The sequence below is a fragment of the Mesoplodon bidens genome, assembly GCF_964165515.1.
Source record: "Mesoplodon bidens genome assembly, chromosome: 14".
Classification (NCBI taxonomy): Eukaryota; Metazoa; Chordata; class Mammalia; order Artiodactyla; family Ziphiidae; genus Mesoplodon; species Mesoplodon bidens.
The window spans coordinates 44,548,467-44,557,402 of NC_138170.1; the positions used below are offsets into that span (position 1 = coordinate 44,548,467).

Sequence of the window (8,936 nt, forward strand, 5' to 3'; positions counted from 1 at the left end):
TTAAACTTATACAGTGCTATATGTCAATTATATCTCTATAAAACTGGAAAGAAAAAAAATAAAAGCAATATTTTTAAACTGTATTTGAGGAAAGTATTGTATTGATATTTCCTCTCCCAGAGGGGAAGCAATCACAAAACAAGTACAATTTTATCATTAATCAGCAGGAGCTGTATTTTGATTTTTAAGATGATCATTAAAAATAAAACACAATGCATCATCCCACTGCTCTAAGAGCACTGTTGTAGATTCCATTCTTCAGGAAGTAATCTGAGGGCAACTCACTTAGTATCAATATAATCTTTGTAAAAAGGAAAAAAAACAGTAAAGATAAAACACAGCAAGCACCAAAAATTCAATGGCAAAATGATAACATGACCAATAATTAGTGGGTAAAAAATCAGTTTATCCAAAACATCAAAGAGAACACAAGGGGCTTCCCTGGTGGCGCAGTGGTTGAGAATCTGCCTGCCAATTCAGGAGACACGGGTTCAAGCCCTGGTTTGGGAAGATCCCACATGCCGCGGAGCAACTAGGCCCGTGAGCCACAATTACTGGGCCTGCGCGTCTGGAGCCTGTGCTCCGCAATGAGAGAGGCTGCAATAGTGAGAGGACCGTGCACCGCGATGAAGAGTGGCCCCCTCTTGCCGCAACTAGAGAAAGCCCTCTCACAGAAACGACGACCCAACACAGCCAAAAATAAATAAATAAATAAATAAAATAAAATAAAATTAAAAAACACAAGATGAAAGCAATCTGCAGACTTCTTATATCATTGTTTACTAATTTCACTGTCAAATGAAATCACAACGTATTTCCTTCACATTCACAAATTTTAATAAATAAAACTAAAATCTTTTTTCAGATAGAGATTGATGTTTGCAAATGTTTGATATAAAGAGTAAAAACCATAACTAGCTCTATTTAAACAAACTATGCCTTTTCTCTTTGTTAAATTAAATGCTGTTATTTGAATTAATGTTACAATTTTCACACCTTCAAAAAAATAGATATCAAGAGGGACCTGGACTAACAAATCATACTAATTTGGCTCTTTTTCCCTTTTGTTATTTTTCTCCCCACTATACTAGTGATTCTCAAATGCAGTCTTGCATTTGCAGTCCTGCATTCTCAAATGCAATCTCAAATGCAGTCCTAGTGATTCCTGATGCAGTAGCATCAGCTAGGAATCATCTAGGAATCTGTTAGAAAGGAAAACCCTTGCTGTTTCCCTGACACCATTGTGGAGGCAGAGGCTCGGGTGCATTCAAGATTGGCAGCACACATAACCCACCACCATGGTCAAGGAAGGCATTGCTGCTGGAGGTGTAATGGACATTAATACTGCTTTACAAGAGGTGTTGAAGACCATCTACATCCACGATGGCTTAGCACATGGAACTCACAAAGCTGCCAAAGCCTTAGACAAGTGCCAAGTCCATCTCTGTGTGCTTGCATCCAACTGTGATGAGCCTATGTATGTCAAGTTGGTGGAGGCCCTTTGTGCTTAACACCAAACCAACTTAATTGAGGTTGATGACAACAAGAAACTACAGGAATGAGTAGGCCTCTGTAAAACTCACTGAGAGGGAAAACCTAATAAAGTGGTTGGTTGAAGTTGTATGTTGGTTAAGGACTATGGCAAAGAGTCTCAAGCAAAGGATGCCATTGAGGAGTACTCCAAATGCAAGAAATGAACAAATGAAAAACTTAGCTAAGAAAGAAAGGAAGGAAGGAGGGAAGGAAGGAAGAAAAAGAAAGAAAGGCAAATTTGGGGACCTTACCTCAAGACCTCCTGAATCAGAATCACTGGGGTTAGGGCCCAGTAACAACTCTCCAAGTGGTATTGATGCACACACAGGTTTGAGAACCATACTCTCGGTTGTTGGATCCCAGTACAGGTCCATCTCAAGTCTCCTCAGCTTTTCCATATTCTACTAGTTTAGATCTAAAGGAGGGGAGAGTGAAAATGGTTTACAAATGGAATCCTATAATCACTCATATCTGCTACTCCTCTGGCTCATGACCAACTGCCTAACCCATATGTAGACTTAACATAGTAGCACATGAGGCATCTACTCATGTAGTCCTCACTCAGCTAAAGCTCAAGGACTGATACTGCAGGATGAGGATGGAGAGGGATACTATTTTTCACAAGAAGAATTACAGAGCAATTGACTCCTAAACTATGTGTATGTATAATATCAATTGCAATAATATCTTAAATATATTTTAAAAAGAGATCCATTAGAACCTTCACTTATATATATATATAGAACTTATATATCAATAGAACACATCTTTGTATAGTGATGGGGACTAAAATGTCATGGAAATAAGTGCACTCTCAGAGTGTGATGAAAATTCACCTACAAATACTGAAGCACATGAGCACACTGCTTTCAGTTTCTTTCTGTTTTGACTTAACCCCTGCTTGGTCAAAGAAATTAGAAAACTTAGAGCTGTATAAAGTAACAAGTCTCTTCCCAATTAAAAACCATTTTAAATAATAAAGATGTAACCAATGAATTAAAACACTGCTATATGCACTGCACTGTGATAAGCACTGATGAGGAGGAGAGGCTATAAATTAAAAAAACAAAAACAAAAAACCCCACAACCCTAGAATAGCCACTGTAGATTTACAGATATTCAGAGGATGAAACAACAGTGTGAGCTGAGATGAGATGTAGAAACTGAACTGGTCTTTGAAGGAAGGATGTGTAGGGAGATGGGAATGAAAATTCCAGACAGGCAAATGCCATGAGCAAAGACCCTGAATACACTTGGCACATCTGGAGAATAATTGAACAGACTGATTTAGCTGCAGTGGGACATCCATATAAGAAAGATTGGAGAGGTAGATTAGGTCCATTTTACTGTGGCCTTAAGTGTCAGGCCGGGGCACCTGACTTTTCTGAGAGCAATGGGGAACCATTTAAAATTCTAGGGACATGATGAAAGCAGTATTTTAGGAAGACTGATTTGACTAAATGTGTAGAGTAAATTGCAGTTGGGCTTCTCAAGCTATCAAATGAATATGAAATCACCTGGGATCCTCTGATTCAGTAGGTCTGGGAAGGCTGAGATCCTGCATTTCTAACACACTCCTAGTGATGCCTAGACTGCTGGTCCTCAGACAGTACTTTGAGTAGTGGGGGATCATGATATGGTTTTAAATTCAAGATATCCATTGAGGCATAATATTGAAATAGGGAGAGAAAGCATGCCATAAAGAAAAAAATAATTTTTTACAAGTTTATTATTCTAGTCTGTTCAATTTGTTTGCAAGGAGCAGTCATTTCTCACTTAACCAGCTGACATAAAAAGGGAGACTATAAAAAAAGAACATAGGAGAAATTCATAGAAACAAGTGCAGACAGTATGGTAGAATGTCTCCAGGAAATGGAAAGGGAATAGACACTGCTCTCTCCATGTCTCTGGCTATATGCCTTCCTGTCTCCTTCTGCTTCCTTCTCCTGCTTACTCAGCAGTTTGCCCATTAGGACTCTCAGTCCTGACTCTAAATAACTTTAAGTTCAAGCATCCAACACCATCTTACTACAGGCTCTTAAATCTCAGTATATATTCTCAGGAGACAACCAGATTGGACCAGTCTTTGGATTGGTCCCAGGGTCAGGAGTCCATCTCTAGTTCAGTCATCTGTTACCTGGACAGAGAGAGAGTCTTTCATATAATATTTGAGGGACAGTGAGTGAAATGAAGAGGGAGAGTTGGGGATGGCAGGCAAATTGATCAACAGATCTAAAATGACTGGTGGGAGAGAATCTCGGGTTCAGCTGAGGCCTCTATAGTTTGCACAAGATGTCAAGTACTTCTGAACATGTTAAAAACATTGAAAAACCAGTTTTATCAGCCTTAAGTTATGACCCACCTCCAGACTACATGAGTTGGTGAAAAATTCACTGAGGCTGAATAAGCAGAATGTTTTTCTGTTCCCAGCATCTGTGCATTCCTCCCCCGCCACCCTCTACAAGAGACTGGAGAGGGGAGTTCCTACCCCTCAAATGAGGGAGTTTTCCAGAGACTCATTTGGAGAACTTGACTTGTGTCTCCTAGAATGTGGGGGTACATGGGAATTGCAGTTGCACTTTGGAAAGTCTAAAAGTGAAAGACTGTGGCTGTATCATCTAGAGATGGCAGAGCAGAGGAAGGGAGAGAAGGACAGAGGGAGAGAGAGATGCAGTCCCAGGAGTAAACTACATTCATACTGATGTGGAGGGGGGAGTGGGACTTGAACAAAGTGGGATCCTGCAGAAGGAAACTGCCCTATATTAAAAAGATTCCCACCCCTTTTAAGAGTAATGCTATCCAAATGTGAATCTCTAATATGGACTAGACTTTTTACTATCCAAGAATTACCTAAAAGGTATGGGACTCAAGGTATGAAGAAGGGTGAATCTTCAGAGCTGGTTTAAATGGAGAATTGTGGGGAAGCGTCCTGCCTGCACCCTACTAAGTACAACATGTTCTTTGAAACAACTACATTTGCAAAATTATGTCATCCAAATGATGGCTGCAGATTCCAGGCACTGATTAACTGGAGAACAGTCTAGCAGCCTAAAAACAGAACTTGGAGTTAAAGATTTGTTCATTTTTCAACTTCTATTTTTTTCTTGAGATAAAACTGTGCTTCATTTTGGAGTATAAAACCCAACAAAAAGCTCTCTAGATGCTCCAATGAATTAGATCTTTAGGAAAGGGATATATGAATCAAGAAAGAATGACAGGGCTTCCCTGGTGGCGCAGTGGTTGAGAGTCCGCCTGCCGATGCAGGGGACACGGGTTCGTGCCCCAGTCCGGGAAGATCCCATAAGCCGTGGAGCGGCTGGGCCCGTGAGCCACGGCCACTGAGCCTGTGCGTCTGGAGCCTGTGCTCTGCAACGGGAGAGGCCACAACAGTGAGAGGCCCGCGTACAGCAAAAAAAAAAAAAAAAAGAAAGAAAGAATGACAGAAGGTGAGGGAGAGATATAAATATTCTCACTTCCGTAAAAGCCACACAAGATTTCTTACTGAAAGTTTATGACAGACTGGACAATGGAGAAGCTAGCTGAATAGTATCACATACTTTGATATAATAATGTAAAATGCAATACCTGGAGCCTCAATTTACCTAAGCTAAACTAAGTAAAGATGAACATGACACAAACCCCACCCTTATCTTCAACAAAGGAGTCCAAAAGCTGAGGAGGGAAACCAGCCACACAAACCAAAGGTTTGCGTTCCCCAGCGTGTCCCACCTGCCTGGATTCCACTAAGCTTCTTAAAGCTTCCACTGTAAGCACAATCACAGATTCTTATCCAGTGTCCCAGGTATTACTTTGTTTAGTAAACAATTCTCATTTCTCATGTTAAATGCTAAATTAATTCATTCTCTTTTTTTTCTTGTAGAGCTTTCCCTGTTTCTGGTACTGTTCAATCAATAAACTCAAACCCCTCATGAAACTTATATTTGAGCATGTGGCAGTGCAGGTAATATATAATATATCCATTAAAATATATCAGATGATAGTAAATGTTATATTAACAAAACAATTACAGGGGAAAGGAACAGAGAGTGCTTGGGGGGGGGTATTTAAAATAAGGGATCAGGGAATTCCCTGGTGGTCCAGTGATTAGGACTCCGTGCTTCCACTGCAGGGGGCATGGGTTCTAAGATCCCACAAGCTGCGCAGTGCGGCCAAAAAAAAAAAAGAAATTAAATAGGGGGTCAGAGAAGCCCTCCTAAAGGTGACATTTTGAGCAAAGATGTGAAAGAGTTGAGGGCCCATGCCATGCAGGCATATTTGGGGAAAGCTTTCCAAAGGCAGCACAAGTCTTGAGGTAGGAGCAACTTGGCACAGTCAAGGGACAGTAAGGAGTTAATGTAGCTGGAGCAGAGGGAGAAAGAGAGAGGTGAGGTCTGAGAGGGAAGAAGGACCAGATCACTTCAGGCCTTGTAGGCTACTGTGAGGACTTTGGCTTTTACTCTGAATGAGATGGGAAGCCATTCAAGGCCCAAGGTGTGATATGACCTGACATATTTCAACAGGATCATTCTGGCTGCTGGTTAAGAAAGATGATAAGGATGGAGTGCCGGGGCAGTCTACTAGCTGGGAGGCTCTTGAAACAGTCCAGGCCAGAGATGATGGAGGCAATTGTTAGAGGAACCAGGACTGAAACTGCCTGCCCTGGCCAGGCACCATAGTAACCACTTTCATGAGTTGTCTTAAACAGGAGGTCTTGGTAAGGAATGAGGAACTAACAAGCTACCACCAACCGGAAGAATTCGGGAAAGGTCAAAAGGAGAGAGGAGATGCCAGTCCATATGTCCAATCAACCTCCCAGAATCCTTCTCGTTGGAATCCATCTTGGCTGAGTGATGCTCGCACCACCAGGGAAGACGCTGAGTCAGAGTGATTGGCCAGAGACAACCCAGAAACCAACCCATTTACCATAAAACCTGAGAATGCAAGCCACGTGGCAGAGCAGTTCTCCTGGGTTCCATTGCCCTGCTGCTCTCCACCGGGGTGCCCCTTGCCAATAAAGTCTCTTGCTTTGTTAGCACATGTGTCTCCTCGGACAATTCATTTCCGAGTGTTAGACAAGAGCCCACTCTTGGGCCCTCGAAGGGGTCCCCCTTCCTGCAACACAAGGACTGTGGGTCAGGGTGGCAGCAGAGGAAATGAGTGTAAGCAGATAGGGTAGGGGGTCCCCGGAGAAACAGAACCGGGCATGGCTTTCTTGACATAACAGAAACCATTTTTGACCTAAGCTAATTTGTGATCTAAGCCCGGCCACAATGCTTGCCCTTGAACAGGTCTCAGTAATTAATGATCCTAAGGGAACAAAAGAATGCAGAAACAAATGACCGTTATCAGGCAAGAGAACTAACAACAGCAAAGATAAAATACCAAGTTGTAAAGACTCCCAGTTCCGTTTCAATGGTAAAGATTAGCCTGAAGCACTCAACAACCAGATCCATTGGAACCTAGGGATAATGAGGTTGACCTTTTCTGACTCTCCAGACTTCAATCAACTAAAGCTTGGACTCTGACTTCCCAAGTCCCTTCATAAATATGCATGTACTCTTAGCTTAAAACTTCCCCAGTTTTGCAGTTTGGGGAGATACTGCTTTAGGAAAGATTCCTGGTGTTCTCCTTACTTGCTGCAAGTAATAAATCCTTCCTTTTCCTGATCTTTGGCTTGGTTATGTCCTTTGGCTCTACCCCACCAAGAGACCAACCCAGTTTTAGGGTAACATGAGAATAGGAGGAGTAACCAGATTCTGATAACTCTCTGAATACTATAGTAAGAGGTACAGTGTTATGCTTTAATTTGGCATAGGAAAAACAGAAAGGCAAATGCAAAACAAATTTAAATTCAACAAACTAATCTATTAAGGGGAATTGGACTACTTATTTCAGGAGTATTTTAAATCAGTAAAGCCTTTTAGGTACTTTTCAAGTACAAAAACTTTCAGGAGTAGATATTCTGAAAACCGGAAGAGCCTTGAAAGCATTTAAAACTCAGATCAAATTCTCTGAAAGTGTTTACAAATTTGACACAGTATCTTACCCAAAGAGAAAATGCCCCAGAATTTAGAGATTAGATTAAAAATAAACACATCAAAGCACAGACACATAGAAAAGAGCTGAAAATACAGCTAGATGTCACAATGTGTCAGATTATCATCTGATGTTTCCAATAAAGATCTAGTACCAAAAGTGTAAAAGCTCATAAGCTAGCTCATTGTTAAATGACACAGGCCATTTCCAATGAGAAAAGGAGAATCAGCAGAAATAAAGAGGGACACAGAAAAGCAAACTACAGCATTAAATGTTTGTGACTTTAAAAGAGATTAAGAACTTCATAGCAGAGGTCTTCCCATTATTATTATTATTATTACTATGAGAGAGAGAGAGCATGCCAGAGGGAAACTACAAAAAATGCTATGTATTCATGAAGGATAAGATTATACAAATCTGAGAATGGAGAAGAAGGAGACATTTTTGAAATGTCATCCAACAGTGCCAATGAATATTATTTCTGCCAGGGAACAGCACAAGAATGTTTTATTCAAAAATATCCAAGCAGGGACTTCCCTGGTGGTCCAGTGGGTAAGACTCTGAGCTCCCACTGCAGGGGACAACGGTTTGGTCCCTGGTGGGAGAACTAAGATCCCACATGGCACGCACCTTGGCCAAAAAAGAAAAGAATATCCAAGGAAATAAAAATTAGACTTAAATGGCACTTTTGCCAGATACATCCAAAAATTTTAATGAAAAACAGAAAAGCAGCTTGTGGGAATAAAAGTGTTATATTTCTATTCTGGGAATAAAATGTTATACTATGTATATTCTCATAATAAATGACTACTTAGGTATTTAATAGCTTGATTCTCAATGTTAAAATGAAACAAGCCAAACAACAAAGATTTAACAATTTATCGAGATCTTATATTTGACTTTGTCATCAACTAACCATAATTATTAGCAATGCAACACATCTTTCAGCCTTTGTTTGTTCCTCACTTTTCTCCAAAGTAAAATAAAGGGGGTTTCCTCCCCAATTTGAGAGGGAGAAAGAGAGAGACTGAGAGAATGAACAATACATTACATACTTTCCTTTGAAATGTTTACATACCCTCTTCCCTAACAAATTTGTCTACCAGCCTTGGGGCTATGCCTTATGTTCCTCGATAGCTTTAGGAACTTCCCTCTTTCTCTCCAATGATATCATCCTTGACAACTTCAACATTTCTGTCCATGACTTTTTCACAGCCCGACTTCACATTTTCTCAGCCTTATTGACTTCTTTCCCCCTACCTTCCTTGGATATGGAATCTGCTCAGCCTCCAAGATTTTAAACTGAAATGCCCATCCCCAGCCATCACCTCTTGCCTTGTTACTTCTCCCATTCTGTTGAACCTGGT

General features: G+C 40.8%; 1 pseudogene across 1 annotated transcript; it reads left to right on the top strand.

Moving 5' to 3' along the window:
* The first annotated feature begins 1,298 nt into the window (after window positions 1–1,298).
* On the top strand, window positions 1,299–1,697 carry LOC308627685 (small ribosomal subunit protein eS12-like; annotated as a pseudogene). The gene has a single exon. The product of its transcript is annotated as a small ribosomal subunit protein eS12-like (transcript).
* Window positions 1,698–8,936: the final 7,239 nt, after the last annotated feature.